The following is a 23,075-nucleotide window of genomic DNA, read 5'->3' as shown; positions in this document are numbered from 1 at the left end:
CACTCACCTAGAGTCCGCCCTAAAATTTTCTAGCACGAAGATCAAGGCGTCACGAACGATCGGCGCCCAGAACAATTATCAAAGCACATCTCAGAATTCTTATCAATAAAACATGTAACTTGCGTAAAACACATCCCTAAAGATGTTCTTAAATGACTTGAGACCCATTGACCAAAGGTCAACCGTCGATCAAAGATCGACGGTAAGGTCTACAACCTTATGCAACTTGATCCGGAAAATCCGCACCTCAGATTTCTGACCAGTCACTTCCAAAGATACACATTATGCTTCTAAAACATCATCCTAAAATTTCATTATGATTCAACGGTTGGATCTTCACCAATTGCAAATTCAAGTGGCGGTCAAAGTTTTATTTATGAACTTACAAATCCAATTCGAGAAGATCCATATGTCAGATTCCCGATCTGTAAGTTCCTATGATCCTAAAATATTACGTACTATAACATATTAAAGTTTGGTGATGATCCAACGGTCGAATCGTCGATGCATATTTTTACCAAGTAACGTATCTTAATCAAACTAGGTTCACAATAATCAAATCACATCATACGAATAACAAATCTAAGATCAAGATATCGATTTAACATAAAATAGCATCGGCGGTCCACTGGCCACGCGCCGCCGCCTCGACTCTTCGAAAAATTCAACTATTTCTAAAAATTCTCAAATTTTACAGGAATAAAAATCTCAATGAGTGGAGCAACTTTCATAGCTATGACTAAGGCCAATTTGGCCAGAAAAAGCCCCAATTTCACGAAAATCCGTTGGCACCCTAGAAATGGGTGGTTCTTGATTCGATTCCAAACAAGCTTCGATGCCTACATCAATGCATGGGCTTTGTTCCTGAGGTTGAGGAGAGTCTATTGGTGGTGATGGTTGACGGAGTTAACTTCGGATTTGATGGATTTCCATCCCGAAACCAACGCACCCACCGGTGCATTTCTTCCCAAATTCGAATCCAATCTCCTCAAATTTGATGTAGAAATGGTAAAGGAATGGTCAATATAAGGATTGGGAGTGGTATATTGGCTCAATTCATTAGAAAAATGATGAATTTCGCCGAAGAAACCTACGGGTAGCCACCAGGTTTGCAGGTCGCACGAGTCAAGGGTGATTTTGTGCTTCTCGTTTCTCTCATTTCCCCTCCTTTCTTCTGCTTCCTATTGGTTCTCCTTACATCACTCCTCTTTTCATTTGTCTCACCTTTCCCTCATTTCTCTCCTTTATACTCCATCTACACCGACCATCCTTTGTTCCTTTTAATCTGGGCCTTACACGTGGCATCCCAGATTTTGCTCAAAAAATCTGAAACTTTCTATATATTAACCAATTTACTAAAATGCCCCCAACTTTAAACGTTAATAACTTCTTTGTTATAACTCCAAATTGCGTTTCGTTTACGCCCACACGTCCTTAGCGACGAGTATTACGAGGATACGCTAAGAAAACGAACCTTACTTGACATGACAAGATGGTCAAAAAAATCAATGCTTTGCCTCAAAGGGCATTTTCGTAAACTCACTTATTAAAATTATAAAAATCATAATTTTTCGAGACGAGCTGTTACACTTTTTGTTGCATCTCTCTAAGTGAATCACGACGCTTACATGAAGCTTCAATATTATTTACCACATTATTAGCCAATAGGAAAAATGTATAAACATCAACATTATCCTTTGTTACGGCAACAAGGCAAAAAATAAACAAGAAAAAAAAGGAAAGAAACGGAGGGGATTTTTTTTGTTTAAATATCAAATCTACAAAAAAAATTAGGGAAATACTTTTAGTTTGGGCACCAATGGAAAAGTCGACCAAAATCATTTTATGAATACAACTAAATTTTAAGATAATTACATGATTGCCAAACAATTCCACTAATTTCTCTAGCGACCTATGGCAGACTGCTCAACTTTCTTGCGAACTTTTAAGTGACAAAGATTACATGGGAATTGGATCTTCTGCGAGGCAAACCCTCGGGATCCTCTTGACCAGGGTTAGTGGGCTGTTGAATTTTTATCTAATGACTACAATTATTATAACTTTTAGAGAGCTCCCCTATTTGTAGTCGTTGGATAAAAATCCAACGGCCCACTAACACCGGTCAAGAGGAACCCGAGGGGTTGCTTCGGACAGGATCCAATCCCGATTACATGTACTGCTATTATTTTGATGTCACTGTTGAACAGTGACTTGACGACATCCATCATTCTCGACAATGATGATATACATTTTATAATACATAATCATGTGCTAAGAAATCAATGTAATTGAGTTGGTAAATTGACATTATTTCACTTGGGAGGTTATGGATCAATCTTCCAATAGTCATTACTAGTAAATTTTACCCGCACGTTGTTGCAGGAGTGAGAATATAAATATAGATTATGTTTTTAACATATAAATATGCAAAGAGTGTTATAAATACTAAATAGAAAATGGAGAAAATATTTTTACAAAGCTGTATAAGTTTATATAATTTACAGAAAAGGCATTATCAAATGCCTTATCATTAGTATACAGAAATGGTTAACCTAGTATTCCCCCTTGACAGTTAGTGCTTCATTGGCATGACTACTTGAACAAAAAAATTGTAAAAAAGCACATTGTTTATGTACACAAAGAATGGGGAATTGATGTGAGGATCTACTATTCACACACAAAAAATTGTCAACTGATACTTGTTTGTTTTGGATAACTGATATCAACATTCTTTAAAACATGAGCAAAAGTTTTTTGCTTGAACTAGTCACTGCAGAAAAAACAGTTTTCATCATGAGAAAAAAATGGAAGCTAAAAACGAAAGAGAATGTTAATACACCTGTAATAAATTTTTGAGATTAACAGATTCATAGCATGGAACAATCAATAATAAATCATAGTTACCTAGTTTTTTTTTACCGATCAAGGTCTATTTTTGGGCTAATTGGTGACGATTTTATTTTGAACAATTTGATTGGAACCTGGTCCTGTTCTTGTAAATCTGTTTCATATATTTCTTCCCCTTCATTGTGTCAAAAATATTCAAGGCATGGAAAAGATAAATTTAGATTAAATTGAGTTGAATTTGAGATGCAATTCAAAATATTGATATAGTGTATAACCTTGTATTAGATGCTATAAAAATGGCTCTTCTAACTGATTCTCTCTTTCTTTTTTGCGATTCGCCAATTGTGTCAACATGTGTAGTGGAAGATGAAACTATTGTGGAAGAGATTGTAATTTCTCTACTTAGAGATTGTGGAGTTGTTGGCTGAATGGTGAGGTACTCAGAAACGTTGTAGATGAGAAAATCATTTGAGTTTGGTAAATTTCTTCTGCTTCCAAATTGAAGGTGATAAATTTTTTTCTACCTATAAGTCTAAGAAACCACTTGGCAACTGTTTTTGATTAGCCGATCTCTGATTGAAAACCAAATCTTTATAGAGTATGCCAAAAACTTTTTCACCCAATCTGCCAATAATTAGAACATTGATCTCGTCTGTCTCATCTTCAAGGACTAAGAACACTTTGTACCTTCATTCAAAAACACAATGCATAGATAAAAAACGATGAATTGTTCAATGAGTTTAAAGCGGGATTTGTATTAAACTTTTAAATGTCATTGTTTAATGCTAAGATTAAACATATGATAAAATTGAAGTAAACTATAATTTTGTTGTTTAGATTGTCATTCATCTTATAATTAAGAGACTGGAGCTAGTCATTGAACTGCATGGAACGATTTATCTTTATAGTATTAATAATTTCTTGACTGCTTCAAATCTGGTGCAAAGGTGCAGTTTATAAAAAGATTACTTATAGTTTTATTCTCAGAGTTCCAAACAGGGCAACTCGTTGGAATGTTATTAATATATCTAGATAAACAATCTTGAGTATGAAGTATTTCCATGATAAGCTACCAACTAAATAATTTAACTTTATGAGGTATACCAAGCTTCTACATTCTGTTCAGGGGATTAATAGAATTATAACCATTGTTTGCACCTCTTTGGATCTAGGTTATGCATTTAACTGAAAAATTGTCATTTGCATTAGGCGTCCATTAAATAGAATCATGTTGAGGAGCTAGTCGTAAAGAAATGCTACAAATCATATTAACAATATCTATATCTACAATAGAAGAAAGCAAATCTTGATTCCAATTGTAATTATTAATGAAATGATTGATTTTCAGGTTGTAGTTGATACTACTGAATTGATTATTGCTTGGATTTAATGGAATCTAAACTTGCAAGGATTCATAAAACAGAAAACTTGAAACATAGTGTTAGAATTATTACGATTGAGTGGGAATCTGATTTGGATACCTTTGGCAAATCAGTTGATCACTTGTTGGATCTTTATACATTTGTTTTGCGCACGTAGGGCAAGCTGTATACAACCATTCATACCTTGTGTTGTATCACTTGATCGATGCTTTGCACAAAAACGTATCATTCTGTAGAATGTTAAAAAAATTGTATTTACACAGGGACAAATTATTAAATAAATAAGTTTTATCAAATAACTTAATAACAATTGAAAATGTTTTTATTGAACATAATTAAAAAAAAAACATTTCATATACCTTATATAAATCAGGATCCAAATACCCTAAGTCCACAATTGTCATCTTTTTCCCAGTTTGCAAAATCTCTGGCTCATTGGCTTGCTTGGAAGAATGAGGCAGTGTTTTAATAGAATGACGCCAAGTTGAAAACCTGTAATAATTTAGATTGAAAATTGGAAAAACGGAGAGATAAAAATAATTTTAAAAAAAAAAAAAAAAAATATATATATATATATATATATATATATATATATATAACCATGCAATGATTATCATTCTATGAGAATGAATGGACTTACACTGATTTGTACGTATTCAATTCTGGAATGTTTGGATCTATAAAAAAAAGTGTTGAACTAGTGTTGTTCAAGATGATGTTGTCTATGCATTAAACAAAAGTCAAGATAGAAAAAGAAAAAAATTATGTAATAATTGATATTTAAAATAGTTTTTCAGTCTAGGCAAACAAAAATTGTAAATTGTAAGTTATAGAATTTAATATCGTTCTATAGATTTTAAATAGTATGAATCACAATAACATCATATCTAACTCAAAAAGGGCAGAATAAAAATTAAGTTTCTTGTATGAAAAACAACATGTACAATATGTTTATTATGGTAATCACATCCATTTTGCAAACATGATGTAGATCTCTCATCAGCTATTTGACTTTTTTTTATGCATCGATGTAAAGAGATGAGACATTAATGGAGTCAATGTTTTAATACACTTCTTATAAAATAAAATTACCTAACATGATTTTGCAAGCGCAAAGATACAAAACAAAAGCTAATTTAATATCTAAACATATTAGAAAGAAAAAAAAACGAATTTTTTTTTATTAAAGTAAATACCTCCAAACATTTTTACCCTCAAGCTTGTAAAAAACAACAATGATTGGTTGGCAAACTTCTACTAATGAGAGACCATAAAAGGCATGTGCAACATCTTAACATAGTGTAATATTAGCCTCTTCATTTCTATAAAACAATGAAAGCCAAAAAGGAAAAAATATTTAAAAGTCAAGAAAATCTTAACTTTGTATTTAAAATTCTTGAAACTATTTTTAATATAAGAATATGACTATTAGAGTATTGAGAGGTAAAAACTTTTAAATTTTAGGTTTTTTAGCCAAAATGGTCGCTGAGATTGAAAATCAATAGATATGATCCCTGAGATTGTCCACCATCAATTATTTTGGTACTTCCGTTAAAAACTCCGTTAAATGTCTCATAGCTTTTGGCTGAAAGTTTGGGCAATTTTCAAAGCTTCATAACTCAATTTCTTCTTAACCAAATTCGACCCATAATATATCAAAATGAATATAGGAAAGTGTAGAATAAGATTATACCTATTTGTAAGCCTAATGGTTGCCGGAGATGGTCGGAAAATAGTCTGAAAGGTGACTGGTCCGTGAAAAGTCGCAGGAAACTGGGTAAACTTTAATCGTTCATAACTTCTTCAATACTCAATGAAATTGAGTGATTCAAAAACAAAAATCATACTTCTCAATGAGATGAACAGAATGGTATCTTTTTAATGGCTAATTTTCCGTGGTTTGGCCAAAAAAGGCTCGAAAGTGGATAACTCGAGACCAAGATAACCATTTTTGAGTCGTTTTTCAGCCAATCACATTTCAGGCTATTTTCTGACCATCTCTGGCAACCATTGGGCTTCCAAATAGGTATAATCTTATTCGACACTTTCTTATCTTTATTTTGATAAATTATGAGTCGAATTTGGTTAAGAAATGATTGAGTTACGAAGCTTTGAAAATTGCCTAAACTTTCAGCCAAAAGCTTCGGGACACTTAACGGAGTTTTTAATGGAATGACCAAAATAATGGATGGTGAACAATCTCACGGACCATTTCTCTTGATTTTCAATCTCAGGGACCAAAGTGATGTGTTATGCAAATCTCATGGACCATTTTGGCTAAAAAACCTAAATTTTATTATGGACACGAAATGACCTAATGTTTTGTATAACCAAATCACATTTGTGATCAATTCTTTGATTGATCTGTATTTGTTTTAAAGGTTGGACTGCAATCAGGTGGCCAATAACATCTTCATATTTGGAAAAAAAAAACCAAATTGGTAAGTTCATAAGAAAATGTTGAATAAAATAGGCACTAACACATATTAATATGTTTATTTATGTATATGATTACCTGATGCGAAAATTATCTTAACACACAAATTTAACCCTCTTTTGACAATTGTAGTACAAGTACAAGTAGGGATCATTCTGAACCGGGGATTAGGAGGGCTTGCTAATAACCTCTAAACTGACTCAAAAATATAAAACTAAATTTAAAAACACTTAACAAGTCTCACAAGACTCAAAGCAAACTTAAAATACTCAAAACAGCATAAAACAACCAAATAAACTTAAACTAGACACTAGGAATGACTTTGGACGAAAATTGATTTTTACTTGAATCAAAACACTTAAAAACACAAACTAAACAGATTTGAAACACTTTGAAACAACAAAATAAAAGGGGGGTTTTGATTTGGATGAAGTTGAAACAAACAAACAAGTATGAAAAACTAGACAGATTGTAAAACAAATTTGAAAAATAAGATGATGGATGATATAGCTAGAGGCTTTTTCTCCACACATGGCATGTATGCAAACAACTCGATTTCCAGTTACTACTTCATTAAATTATGAACGACAATGCCCCAAATTAACTATGACATCACTAGTTAACCCTCAGATTTCCTTGTTTTATTGGATTGGATGACATCATTCGACAACCTACAATGACACACCCCGTCCCGAAGGAGGGCATGCTGGCCGTCACGTGAGAGTGACGTAACCATTTGCACAGTACGGAAGCTTTAAGATACAATTTATAAGTTGATACACCCAAAGGTGAGTCCTAATTTTGTCCAATCTGTCATAACACCGTCGAATTCCTCGTAGTCACCACACCTTTGTGATTCCTGAACCTGGAGGGGCGCAAAACCAAAATTGAGTGGGTCAGTAAAACAATTCTTTTTCCAAATCCAAACATTTCTCAAAACGTTGTAACCCCTCTCCGTAAAACCTGTATACTTTCCCAGAAATGTAAAATATAAATATACATATATATTCTCAAGACTTCAAGTCGTTAACTCAACATTTTCATAACAATTATGCCATGCCATGTCATCTCAACATTTCTCATATTAATTATGCCATGCCACATCATCTCAACAGTAATAAGGTATGAATGCATCAACATAATCATATCAGGTGCAAGAAAGTAATCAACCGTAGGCCCTCTAATAGCCCTGTACGGTTGAACCTAGAGCTCAAAATCTATCATTATCACTCTACCGGAGTCACCTCTGTGACCCGTCCGGCCTTCTGCACGCAAGTTACGCTCTAGTGCTTCTCATAAATCATCTGTGCACATAATCTAAGGTCACCCACCAGTCGGAATCTCACTAACACTCTCGCGACTGGTCTGTCGTACCCACTCCGCGTGGACTGTACGACTAGCATCTACTTGGATCCAAGGCGAGCGTGCGATGCGGTGAATACTATAAGCACTAAACCATGGTGCAGGATTTGAGCTCAATATATATCATCATCATCATAACAGTAATTAAATACTCATCTGTGCGTCCACCGCACCATTTCATACATATGCATCATAAATCAATTCTTACCTGTGCGTCCACCGCACCAATTCATACATATGCATCATAAATCAATTCTTACATGTGCGTCCACCGCACCAATTCATACATATGCATCATATATTAATTCATGCATGGCATTTCAACTCACATTTCTATATACTTTTCATATCAATTCTATGCATGGTATTTCACTTCCCGTTTTTCCACATAACTCATATGCATTTCATTTTAAACATATTTTCATTTCAATTCAATTTCTGGGAAACGTCAAGTATATATATATACGGAAAACAAAACTGCCCACTCACCTGGAGTTCGTCCAACAACTCCCTAGCACCACACATCAAGGCGTCATGACGATCGCCGCCTAGAATAGTAATCAAATCCAGGCTCAGAATTCATATCGATAGAATACATAACTTATATAAAATACGTCACTACGTTGATCGATCCGGAAGATCTGCCACTCAGATTTTAAATCCATAACTTCCAGAGGTCCACATTATACCTCTAGGACAACATCCTAAAATTTCATTACCATCCAACGGTCGGATCTCCGTCAATTTCCAAAACTAAGTGACGGTTAACATTTTATATTATGGACTTACAATTCCAATTCCGAAAGATCCGTAACTCGGATTCCCAATCCGTAAGTTCCAATAATCCTCAAATATTACGTATTACAACGTATCAAATTTTGGTGACGATCCAACGGTCGGATCATCAATTCACATTTTCACCTAAATGTGAAAACTATAAAACGTTATTTGAACACCTAACCAACAATCCTCAATAACTTTCTCATACGGTGTTCAATTTAGGTATATGAATATACCACAGTGATCTACTCGACGTCACGGACGTCGACATATTTTTAAAATAATTTTATTTTTATTTTTTATTTTTACTGTAGCACCTTCTTCTTCCTTGGGTCGCCGGACTGGTTTTTCCGGCGGCCGTTTTCCGGGCAGTTTTTCAAATTGCCATAACTTTGTCATTTCTCAACGAAATCAAGTGATTCAAAAACAAAAGTTGTAGCCCTTGAAGATACAAAGAGAATGGTACCTTGCACAACACCTAGTTCGCCGTGGTTTGGCCGGAAACTGCCTCGAAAGCCTCGGAGGTCGCCGGAAACTGGGTATTTTTCAAATGAGTATAACTTCTTCAATACTCAACGAAATTGAGTGAAACAAAAAGGAAAGTTGTATTACTTGACGAGACGAAGAGATTGATACCTACCGCGACTCCTAACTCGCCGGAGATTCGCCGGAAAACGCCTCGAAAGCTCCGGCCAAACTTTGAACTTGTCGATCTCCGTGTTCTTACGTCCAAAAACTTCCAACGAAGCACTCCGAGCTTCCTTGGAACCTTACTAAACTCGCTGTGATCTTGTTTTAGCCTAAAACGTAACCAATTCAAAGCTCATGAACAGTGTCATCTCACGGCAACTTTAGAACTAGGGTTTTCGAAGTGAAACTCACCTGAAATTGGTATCCCCGTGCTCGTGAAGTCCCCAGGATCACGATGGTGGTCTTAAATGGAACGTTGGTACAAGATTGTGGTGGTTCTTGGTGGTTGCCGTGAGTTCGAGAGTAAGAGACAGAATGAGAGAGTTTTCAGAAAAGAATAAGAGAGAGAGAGTCTGGAATGAAAGAAGAAGAGAGAAGAAAGGTTACGGGTTTTAGGGAGGGAATTCAGGGTAGGAGGCCCTACCTAAGTCCAAGCACAAATTAACACATACAAATATAAATCTAACCCTAGTTTAGGATCTTAAAGTAAAACAAATGTCATACATTTACACACCTTAATCCCGTTTAAGGTCACATTGGTCATCTCACGTCCTCGGAATTAATAATTCCGGGACGGGCTGTGACAATCTCCCCTCCTTATAGAATTTCGTCCCCGAAATTCCAATCACCAACCAGAACATCAAAACTCATAAAATAGTCTCGGATACATAACTCTCATCCGTTCTTCTGTCTCCCATGTAATTTTCTACTGAATGATTTCCTTCACAAAGCTTTTACTACTTACTCTGTCGTAATTCTTAGGACCTTCTTTTTCCAATCCAAAGTCGACATTAGTTCCTCATCAAGTCGAATCCAATTGAATTCTAAATAGTTGCACCAGAATCCCATGTGACGAATCTGCCACCTAGTGACAACGCATCGAAATATAATGCATTATGCACCTTAGCCAATTTTTTGAAGGCATCACAAACTTATATGCAACTTCATTGATTCTTTTAATGATCAAAACGGTCTGATGTGTTTAAATCTTATCTTGTCTCTTTTCCAATTCTCTTCATTTCTGTTCGTGGTGAATTTTCCAAAAATATCAAACCATTTACCTTACACACTCGATTAGTGGCATATCCATCTGTTGATCTCTTTTGCCATTCCTGGTTACTTCAGGTTAACTTAATCACCTGAATACTTTGAGGAGACTCATCCATAGTCTCAGGGTCTACTAAAACTCTTTCTCGATCGAATCTTTCTCTACCCAGAAACATTCCATTCACAAGTCATCAAAAACCGACTCACGTGACACATTTCATGGTCCTTATGGCGTTACTTCGGAAACTGCACAACCAACATACTTAAGAAACTTAGCAGTTCCGTAATCCAATTCTCTTTTCCATAAAACAAATAAGTAGTGTTGCACTGTCTGGGAAAGGTTGTTACTCAACACTGGGGTAAATGTACTAACTTGTTACTTAACAAGTATAACTTCTTCTCGATCTTCCATTCTTAATTTTTCTTCCGTTGGTTTTCAATCCACAAAATGATACTCTTGGCAAACGTGCCAGATATTAATCTTACTGTAGTCTTCTCACCAAGTGCTTCAGCTAGAACAAACTTTATGATCACCCTGATCGTACAATCATGTTCATTAAGCAATACAATTCACTTTCGCTGCCTCATATCAAATTCCTTCCAAGTAATGGATATTGAAGACTTTTTGGATTCGTAAAAAAAAATCTTGCATTCCCACTAAAATATAATGTCTCCATAACTTCACAGCAAGAATGGTAATCGTGACTTCCAAATCACCAGTAGGGTAATTCATCTTATGAGATTCCATTTATCGTGAAACGTATGCAATCACCCTAACATTTGCATCAACATGCCTCCAATACCATTCAAGAAACATCACTGAAAATTTATGATTACCACTATTCTCTGGGAATACCAAAATACGTGCATGAGGGAGGAAATACTTCAGTTGTTGAATCCTTTGCTTACAATTTCCTTCCCACTCATACATAACCTCCTTTCTCAACAGTCTCATCAATGACAAAACAATGACTAAAAATTCTTTCACAACCATCCAAAACAGCCTGATAAGTTAAGAATTTCCGAATCTCAATTATGGCTTGTGGTTGTTCCAATTTCTCAATTCTGCTGCCTTTTAAGAATTCATTTGAATACCTTAAGCAGATATAACCAATCTCAAAATGCCACTTGATTCATCCAACATTCGCATTTGCTAAACTTAGCATACAACCAACGTTCTCTTAATCTTTGCTTCACCGACTTAATACGTTTACATGCTCTGCTCTAGGCTTAGAGTATACCAAAATATCTTCAATGAAAATGATATCTATTTATCAAGGCATTATTGGAATACTTCATCCAATAACTCATAAAACAGCATGAGTATCCATATAGCATCACCAAACTTCATAAAGACTATAACGAGTCCAGAAAACCATCTTATGATCAATGTCACTTATAATATTCAATTGGTAGTAACCAGATCTCAATTCAATCTTTGAATCTTCGCAATTACTTCTGAGCTGGTTAAATAAACATCAGTACATCACCATGGATAACGGTTCTCAATCGTTACCCGACTCCATTGTCTATAATCAATGAACAGTCTCAAGATCCATTTTTCTTCCTCACCAACAAACTGGGCTCCTCAAAAGTGTTGTACTAGGTTGAATAAAACTTTTATCAACCAATTCTCTCAACTGAATTTCCAATTCCCTTAACTCATCCTGAACCAATCTCCAATATAAATTTATACCTGGCAACAAATCAATAATGAACCTCATATCTCTGCCTGAAGGCAATCCAGGTATACTTTCAAGGAAGACATCAAGAAAAGTCTAACTCTTTCGACATTATTCACACTACTCCAAACAACATCATTTAGCACCACATGAGCTAAGTATTTTTGACAGCCTTTCGAAAACAATCTCTTTGCTCTCACAGCATAAATAACAGCCTGACTCAATCCATTTTGCATACTTACAAAAGTAATCTCTGTTCATCCAGATCGATGGAAAGTACTGGTTTCCCATAACATTTCGTCTTGTCACAATTATAACCAACCAATCTAATGGAACAGAATTAACTGATACAATATATATTCTATTATTATTAAGCATTCCAAATAAGTACAATACTAACATAAAATAATCTACCGGTTTGCTTGCTTAACGAATCCACGAATGAGTTATTAATATTACGGTCTGCAGCCCGCAATACTGATAAATCATCGTTGTCTCGATAAGTAGGCAACCACTCTCAAAGATATAACATTACTATTTTGTCACTCAATGCAAAATACATACACTCATCTCAACTACATTTATTTACTACTCTCAAGGTAATAACATACATAATAAGAAATATATCAGCCGAAGTCAACTAGAATGATCAATACGACTGATTCAACTCTTATCTCAATAATACGTCGGCCGGATCCACTCCGCGTGGTCGGTACGGCCGAGCCTATAACTCACCAATTTCTCATGTGTCAGTCGAATCCACTTCTCATGGTCTGTACAGCTGAACATATAACTCATCAAATCTCTTTGTACTCACGGTCAATCCGACCAAACTACTAAGTCCATAACTCTGCTGAATCGACACTATGATATCATGGAAAATTGTTGAGTACAACTGATTCTAGGGACGATTCACAATTCTGTGTCCCCTCTGTTCACATAAACACATTCATTAATTTCACACTTCCCAAAGTGTTAATTTTGTACCTGCTGCACAAGGTACATTTCCTTTACTCGAGACACCTTGTCTCAAATATCGGGGATTACCAGTATATCCATCACTTTTATTCTGACCAGCGACATTAAAACCTCAGCTGGAAAAATTAACTCTAGCTTCACTTCTTTCGAAGCTCTGAATCTTTCTATATCCTTGATATGACGAATCATTAACTTTATCGTCTTCTTTTAATTCCTATTCTTTTCTTATTCTTCTTTATTCTCGTTGCTCATGTTCTCAGAGTCCTCAAGGCTCAACAACATCTTGTATACTCCTGGTAAGAAGTACAATGGATAGTGGTCACCCAAAATACCACTTCCCTTTTTGCCACCCAGCTTAAAACAACATAACACCTCCACCAAATTAACAACAATATCTGGATGGAACGAGGCAAGTCTGAAAACTTTCTATAATATCCCTCGATCATCACCTTCCTTGTCTCATATTTGTAAACTCTTGTTTACTACCATCGATAAATGCCGGAGGGATAAACTTTTCCTTTAAACAAGTCCTTAAACAATTCTCAATCGACTGATTCCTCTGGTGACAACAATTCTTACTCCTGTTTCCACCAGGATACAAATTCATAACCAAAACCAGGTAGTCGTCTCGACCCCTTGTCAGAAGGAAATTTCCTTTGACTTGCATAACCTGAAACATCTTTTCCAAATGGTTAAACCGTTACTTCGCTCCCTCAGGTTCATCATTTCATAAGGTGATTCAAATTCAACTCATAACCCGTCTTAAAATGTCCATTTTGATAATATACCGAATCACCATAATAATAGTTTCCCCCAACCCGCTAAATCGGGGAGACTAAGTTCCTCTAACTACGTGGTTTGCTACGAGGCGGTGTAGTTCTGACAGAATTCACTAGAACTTCTCAAAATGTCCAAGATTGCAACCATGCTCTGATACCAACTGACACACCCCGTCCCGAAGGAGGGCATGCTGGCCGTCACGTGAGAGTGACGTAACCATTTGCACAGTACGGAAGCTTTAAGATACAATTTATAAGTTGATACACCCAAAGGTGAGTCCTAATTTTGTCCAATCTGTCAGAACACCGTCGAATTCCTCGTAGTCACCACACCTTTGTGATTCCTGAACCTGGAGGGGCGCAAAACCAAAATTGAGTGGGTCAGTAAAACAATTCTTTTTCCAAATCCAAACATTTCTCAAAACGTTGTAACCCCTCTCCGTAAAACCTGTATACTTTCCCAGAAATGTAAAATATAAATATACATATATATTCTCAAGACTTCAAGTCGTTAACTCAACATTTTCATAACAATTATGCCATGCCATGTCATCTCAACATTTCTCATATTAATTATGCCATGCCACATCATCTCAACAGTAATAAGGTATGAATGCATCAACATAATCATATCAGGTGCAAGAAAGTAATCAACCGTAGGCCCTCTAATAGCCCTGTACGGTTGAACCTAGAGCTCAAAATCTATCATTATCACTCTACCGGAGTCACCTCTGTGACCCGTCCGGCCTTCTGCACGCAAGTTACGCTCTAGTGCTTCTCATAAATCATCTGTGCACATAATCTAAGGTCACCCACCAGTCGGAATCTCACTAACACTCTCGCGACTGGTCTGTCGTACCCACTCCGCGTGGACTGTACGACTAGCATCTACTTGGATCCAAGGCGAGCGTGCGATGCGGTGAATACTATAAGCACTAAACCATGGTGCAGGATTTGAGCTCAATATATATCATCATCATCATAACAGTAATTAAATACTCATCTGTGCGTCCACCGCACCATTTCATACATATGCATCATAAATCAATTCTTACCTGTGCGTCCACCGCACCAATTCATACATATGCATCATAAATCAATTCTTACATGTGCGTCCACCGCACCAATTCATACATATGCATCATATATTAATTCATGCATGGCATTTCAACTCACATTTCTATATACTTTTCATATCAATTCTATGCATGGTATTTCACTTCCCGTTTTTCCACATAACTCATATGCATTTCATTTTAAACATATTTTCATTTCAATTCAATTTCTGGGAAACGTCAAGTATATATATATACGGAAAACAAAACTGCCCACTCACCTGGAGTTCGTCCAACAACTCCCTAGCACCACACATCAAGGCGTCATGACGATCGCCGCCTAGAATAGTAATCAAATCCAGGCTCAGAATTCATATCGATAGAATACATAACTTATATAAAATACGTCACTACGTTGATCGATCCGGAAGATCTGCCACTCAGATTTTAAATCCATAACTTCCAGAGGTCCACATTATACCTCTAGGACAACATCCTAAAATTTCATTACCATCCAACGGTCGGATCTCCGTCAATTTCCAAAACTAAGTGACGGTTAACATTTTATATTATGGACTTACAATTCCAATTCCGAAAGATCCGTAACTCGGATTCCCAATCCGTAAGTTCCAATAATCCTCAAATATTACGTATTACAACATATCAAATTTTGGTGACGATCCAACGGTCGGATCATCAATTCACATTTTCACCTAAATGTGAAAACTATAAAACGTTATTTGAACACCTAACCAACAATCCTCAATAACTTTCTCATACGGTGTTCAATTTAGGTATATGAATATACCACAGTGATCTACTCGACGTCACGGACGTCGACATATTTTTAAAATAATTTTATTTTTATTTTTTATTTTTACTGTAGCACCTTCTTCTTCCTTGGGTCGCCGGACTGGTTTTTCCGGCGGCCGTTTTCCGGGCAGTTTTTCAAATTGCCATAACTTTGTCATTTCTCAACTAAATCAAGTGATTCAAAAACAAAAGTTGTAGCCCTTGAAGATACAAAGAGAATGGTACCTTGCACAACACCTAGTTCGCCGTGGTTTGGCCGGAAACTGCCTCGAAAGCCTCGGAGGTCGCCGGAAACTGGGTATTTTTCAAATGAGTATAACTTCTTCAATACTCAACGAAATTGAGTGAAACAAAAAGGAAAGTTGTATTACTTGACGAGACGAAGCGATTGATACCTACCGCGACTCCTAACGCGCCGGAGATTCGCCGGAAAACGCCTCGAAAGCTCCGGCCAAACTTTGAACTTGTCGATCTCCGTGTTCTTACGTCCAAAAACTTCCAACGAAGCACTCCGAGCTTCCTTGGGACCTTACTAAACTCGCTGTGATCTTGTTTTAGCCTAAAACGTAACCAATTCAAAGCTCATGAACAGTGTCATCTCACGGCAACTTTAGAACTAGGGTTTTCGAAGTGAAACTCACCTGAAATTGGTATCCCCGTGCTCGTGAAGTCCCCAGGATCACGATGGTGGTCTTAAATGGAACGTTGGTACAAGATTGTGGTGGTTCTTGGTGGTTGCCGTGAGTTCGAGAGTAAGAGACAGAATGAGAGAGTTTTCAGAAAAGAATAAGAGAGAGAGAGTCTGGAATGAAAGAAGAAGAGAGAAGAAAGGTTACGGGTTTTAGGGAGGGAATTCAGGGTAGGAGGCCCTACCTAAGTCCAAGCACAAATTAACACATACAAATATAAATCTAACCCTAGTTTAGGATCTTAAAGTAAAACAAATGTCATACATTTACACACCTTAATCCCGTTTAAGGTCACATTGGTCATCTCACGTCCTCGGAATTAATAATTCCGGGACGGGCTGTGACATACAACATTCTTCAAAAGTTCCCTACATGACATCATAATAGAGATACAATCAAAGATCATTACGTTTAATGAAAATCATAAGTATTGACAAAGCACTTGCAACTATGACATCATGTCACTTATGCTAGAATTAAACTTAACGCGATCGTTTATAAGCGACCTCCACTACTTATGAATATAAGTTTGTAACGATTATGTGAAACTTTCTTATATTCTAGCATTGGATTTATGCATGCCAATTAAATGTCGACCCTTAATCAACAAATACAAATAAGTTATCAATCAAATAGTTAAGCCAATTGCATTCATGATTCAAGAGTTCATAAATGGAATTTATCAAATCATATTACACACATAATCATGGCTTTGAAATCACCCCTAGCTAAGAGGGGTTTAGCCACTCATATTCACAACAAAACAAAAAAAAATGAATTTAAATATTGGAAACAAAAGAAAGAAAACACCTAAACGCTCTAACAATCCAAGTTGGACAGCAAGCACATCCAAGCACTTTCCTTCCCTTCCTTTGCTACGGCACAAGGTGTTAGTGAGTGATTGAATGTTTGTTTGTATGGAGGAATGGATGTGAAGATGAATGGATGTGTTTGGATGAAGGTCGTATTGAAATGGGGATGAATGATTAAGCAAAAACTAAACTCTATGGCTGCCACACACACTTCCTTTTATAGAGGAAGTGCACGGCAAGGAAGGTGAATTGGTGGTGTGTGCAATGATTCAAAGGTGAAAATGAAGTAATGATGCAAAGCATGGGGGTAAAATGGAGTGGTGTTGTAGCAATGAGTGCAATGAGTGGTGTTGAAATGATTCAAAGGTGAAAGTGAAGTGATGATGCAAAACATGGGGGGTAAAATGGAATGGTGTTGCAGCTAGAGAACATGAATGATTGTGCACATGGTATAGAAAGGAAAGGGAGGTGGAATGGTGCAAAAATGAGTCAAAGGTGCAGCAAATGTCATGATGCACGGCATGGGATTCCAAAGGTGGTGGATGCTGCATCAATGAGTGCATGTAATGGAGGTAAAAGTTGTATGAAATATGATGGGTGAAGGGAGCAAGGAGTGTGCAACAATGTGCACAGCAATGAAGTGTAATGAGTGTAATGGTGCATGAAATGAGGGCAAGAAATCTGGTGCATGAAGGGGACAAGGGTGATTATGCATGGCATGGGTGGAAATGTGAGTAAATGGTGAATCAATGAGTGCAAGGAGGTGAAAGGATATTGTGCACATGGTAGACAAAGGAAAGGAAGTGGAATGATGCAACAAATGAGTCAATGGAGGGAACATGGATGATGATGCACGGCATAAGAATCCAAAAGGGAGTGCAATGGTGGTGCACGACAATGATGGAAAGGTGAATGGTGGAGTGACATCCCTTTGTGGCTGAGCTCTTTGTCATTTTTACACTAATTCTTCTTTCTCTTTAACACATTCCTAGTCTCTTTAGTCTTCAATTTAGTCCATCCACCTTGCTCCATGCATGTGCTATCCATTCCAAGCCCAAAACTGCTCCAAAATGCACCAAAATGCATCTTATTGCTTTATAAGGCCTATGGACCTACAAACACACGAAAATAGCTTAAAATACCTAATTAACTAAGAAATAACAACATAAATGCATGAGAACAAGCTAACTCAGTCGCATAAATATGCTCCTATCATTACCTGTCAAGATATCAAGCTTGTTTAACCAAGGATACAATCTGTTATAATCCTGCAAGAAAAATCTATGTCATGGAATAGGTGGAAAGACATTCGCCAACTTCTTAAAAACTGTCTTAGAAGTGAAAATGATTTGGGTGTCATGTGGAACAACTCTATACTGAGCCCTTGCGTTGTTAGTATGGAAATTCATGATCTCATAGCAAGCACCCGCTTCAATCTTTGGAACTATTATTTCATAGTCCATTTTATTAGAAGACGCGTCGATAGCTTGTTGTTTGATAATAAAAGAGATACAAAAAAAAAAAAACATTGAGGACATTGTGGGTAAGCATACTGTTCCAAATTTTATAGTTGAAATAACATGGAATTATGTGTAGATGATAAATATTAAATAGCAATATGGATAGTAAATAGCAACAGTCAATAAACAAATGTAGGTAACAGTTCAAAGGAAATGAATACATGTAAAAAAAGCTATGCAGTGCACAGGGTAAACGACAAAACAAATGTATGATTTGGGAACATAAAATTGGAGAATAAAGAGTTTTCAAATAAATTGTACACGATCTTTAGCACAGACAGTATAAAAACTACATTATGCGCTTTAAAGCAAATAATTTATTCTTAACATAGAAGATCATACGTCTATAAAGTAATTTGATAAAAAAAATTATCACAAACCTTTTCATCAACCAATATACAATGCAGGTTTGTATATTTGTCGCCCATGCCTTGATATTTCGGTCTCCATATCCTACAAACATGTACTTTATTTCTGACAACCGTTTTATATGCCACCAATTGATCAAACATGACCTTTGTTTTCCATTTAATCTATACAAATGAAATACAAATTTTATAAATTTATAAACGGTGCAGGCAAAAAGGTTTAAAATACCAGCCACACTATAATGTGCATTTTTATAAATATTATAAATGGAAAAGAAAAAACTGTAATTGAAATTTGATTTTGAGTGAGAATAGTTATCCAATAATAATAGTCAAATCAAAACACACACACTTACTAAATAAGCTGTCAGTCTCTTTTAATTAATAGAATTAGACAAAAAATTTATCATTTGTGGATCCTATCGAATTTGATTAAGCATTGAGATGATTTTGATGCAACAAATAATAAACATCTATACAGAACACTATAATCTAGTTAACAAAACATACAGATACAAATGTTGTATCACAAATAAATCCCTATAAGAAACAAAAACTTGAAAATCATGATATGTAAATACTTGCCAAAAACTATCACTGTTTGCAAAAAAAAAAAAAAAAAAGGAAAAGAAAATTCTACACATCTAATATGATGAGAGCACGTAATAATATATAATATTATACAATTACACCAACATATTGATACGATCAAGAACAAAGGAAACACTTGTTAGTTTTTCCTATAAGCAAATAACAACACTATTTAAATATTAAATAGAACTCATTCATGTCATTAAAATGAAGATAAAGAGTATTTTCAGAATTTATCAACAAATTGGCAAAGGACACTAAATCATATCACCTCTGAATGGAAGTAGATGTAGATTAGTCACAGTGATTTCAAAATTGATAGCAAACAACCATTCATTTGAATGAAAGTAGCTGCTCTTAAATTCACAGCCTAATGAAATCTAAACCATAATTGATTCACGAAGGAAATCTTATCTTTTTTATTTTGAATTATGGTTGATATTCACAGCCAAGTGAAATCCAAACCATAAGATTTCTTTGGTCAATCAATATGAAAACAGTTGTAGATTAGTCATGGTGATTTTAAAATTGATAGCAAATAGCCTTTCATTCGAATGAAAGTAGTTGCTGTTAAAATGCAACCAATAAACTGATTAATTTAATAGTGTTCTTATTTGGTTATAAACAAAAACATCGCCATCGCCAATTTTAATAATACAGAGTCCATATTAATAGAAGCATCACCATCACCACTTTAATAACAACACTTGATATAGTATATATAAGACTTATATAGTGTGATATATTAACAGATAGCATAGTAGAGTTTTTAAATTGAAGCAAAACCAAGTAGCCAAAAAAAAAAAAAACATAAATTGAAGCCAACACTAAAACGTATGATATAACACCCAGATAAATTGATAAAAGGAAAAAGTTAAAAAAAAAACTTAATACCTGACAAAAGAAAGCAAGAACTCCAACAAAAAATCCTTAAGACAAAACCTGTTTCCAAAAAAAAAATAATTAAAATTGCATGCTCCAACGAAAGAACATCATAGACCGAACAACATCATCATAGTTCTAGGGGAAAAACAAAATCAAAGGCAAAAAACACAACAAAAATGAGTACTAAACTTACAAACACAGATTGAGGAGCAAACTTACAAACCCAGATTTGCAAAGGACACTAAATCATATCACCTCTGATTCAAGCTAACTAACGAACAAATCATAATAAAAAAAAATTATGACTCATAAGCTAAACTAATGCATTACTCCATCGAAGGGAACAATTAACATCACATGTTCCTAGTTTTATCCAGACACTTTAATTTACACCACACCAAATTTAACCACTACAACAATATAGTTAGAGAATGAACTAAAAAACTTACATGCCATATAGCAATAGCAAGCTAAACAGCTTGGAAAAACACCAAAGGTCAACACCACCAGCAAATGTAAATATTTAAAGCTTAGTGAAATCTAAACCATAATTGCTTTACCAAAGAAACCTTATATTTTTTACTTTGTATTATGGTTGATATTCATAGCCTAGCAAAACGTAAATTATAAGGTTTCCTTAGCGAATCAGTATGAAAGTAGGAGTAGATTCGTCATGGTGATTTCAAAATGCTTAGCAAACTGCTTGAATGAAAGTAGTTGCTGTTAAATTGATAGCCTAGTCAAATGTAAATAATAATTGATTTACCAAAGAAACCTTATGTTATTTACTATGAATTATGGTTGGTATCCACGGCTTAGTGTGGATAGCAAACTGCTTGAATGAAGGTAGTTGCTGTTAAATTGACAGCCTAGTCAAATGTAAATCATAATTGATTTACCAAAGAAACCTTTTGTTTTTTACTATGAATTATGGTTGGTATCCACAGCCTAGTGAAATCTAAATGATAAAATTTCTTTGGTGAATCAATATGGCGATTTTATATGAAAGTAGATATAGATTAGTCACGGTGCTTTCAAAATTGATAGCAAACATCCATTCATTTGAATGAAAGTAGCGTTGTTAGATTCACAGCCTAGTCAAATCTAAACCATAATTGATTCACCAAAGAACCTTATCTTTTCTACTCTGAATTATGGTTCATATTCACAGCCAAGTGAAATCCAAACCATAAGATTTCTTTGGTCAATCAATACGGTCAATCAATATGAAAGCAGGTGTAGATTAGTCATGTTGATTTCAAAATCGATAGCGAACAACCATTCATTCGAATAAAAGTAGTTGCTGTTAAATTGCAGTAGGAAAAACAATTGATTTAATAGTGTTCTTATTTGGTTATAAACAGAAACACCACCATCATCACTTTAATAACAACACTTGATATAGTATATATAAGACTTATATAGTGTGATATATTAACAGATATCATAGTACATTTTCTAAACAAAAGCAAAACCAAGTAGCCAAAAAAAAAAAAATTAAATTCAAGTGAACACTAAAACATATGATATAATACCCAGATAAATTGATAAAAGGAAAAATTAAAAAAACTTAATACCTGACAAAAGAAAGCTAGAACTCAAGCTGCAAATCCTCAAGACTGAACTTGTTTCCAAAAAAAAAAAACTAAATTAAAAATGCATGCTCTACTGAAAGAACATCATAGTTAGCAAAACAACATCACAATTGCAGAGGAAAAACAAAAGCTCCAAAGCAAAACAAAATCAAAAGCAAAAAGCACAACAAAAATGAGGACCAAACTTACAAAACCAGATTGAGGACCAAACTTACGAACCTAGATTTGCAAGCAGCAATACAAAAAGATGAGAAAAAGTAGAAGTCGAAAGCAAAAAAAAAAGAAGGAAAATATGACAGCAAACATGCATGAAAGAAAAGAGAAATAAAAAAGAAGAGCTTGCAAACCCAGATTTGCAAGCAGCAATACAAAGGGGGGAGAAAAAAGCAAAAGTCGGAACAAAAAAGAAAGAGAAATGAGAGAGCAAACGTGCGGGAAAGAAAAGAAGAATAAAAGAGAAGAGCTGAAAAGCCAAATGCAAGGATGATCAACACGTTGCATAATGTAAACCAAAATCAACAAAAACATGCTTCCAGCATCACCAACAGGCGGGAACAAAAAGAAGAGGGCAAAAGGGCCAAATTACTGTACAACTTGGAAAAACAAAGGGTGAAATAGGAAGCCCACTGTTAATGAACAGTAGTCATCCACCTGGTTTTAGAAGAGAATAATTTGTATTATAGCCAAATTTTATTTGTATATTTTATTAGTAAAATTTTCCGGAGACCTTTTATCGGCGAATGAGCTGGGTGGGTCTGGGTCT

General features: G+C 35.3%; 1 long non-coding RNA gene and 1 pseudogene across 4 annotated transcripts; both read right to left on the bottom strand.

The window, feature by feature from the left end:
• Positions 1 to 3,194: 3,194 nt before the first annotated feature.
• LOC126616968 (uncharacterized) lies at positions 3,195 to 22,859 on the bottom strand (annotated as a pseudogene).
• LOC126615504 (uncharacterized) lies at positions 7,341 to 16,885 on the bottom strand. Of its 4 annotated transcripts, none has more exons than XR_007620816.1 (5): positions 16,494 to 16,885; positions 16,252 to 16,411; positions 16,078 to 16,146; positions 15,321 to 15,379; positions 7,341 to 7,531 (listed from the first exon to the last, which is right to left on the bottom strand). It is a non-coding gene; the product is annotated as an uncharacterized LOC126615504 (long non-coding RNA). The 4 variants fall into 4 exon arrangements; XR_007620815.1 differs by lacking the exon at positions 15,321 to 15,379 and adding an exon at positions 8,518 to 8,576; XR_007620813.1 differs by lacking the exon at positions 7,341 to 7,531 and adding an exon at positions 12,389 to 14,334.
• Positions 22,860 to 23,075: the final 216 nt, after the last annotated feature.

Source organism: Malus sylvestris, chromosome 3 (assembly GCF_916048215.2).
Source record: "Malus sylvestris chromosome 3, drMalSylv7.2, whole genome shotgun sequence".
Classification (NCBI taxonomy): Eukaryota; Viridiplantae; Streptophyta; class Magnoliopsida; order Rosales; family Rosaceae; genus Malus; species Malus sylvestris.
This window is presented reverse-complemented; position numbering and strand designations above follow the sequence as displayed.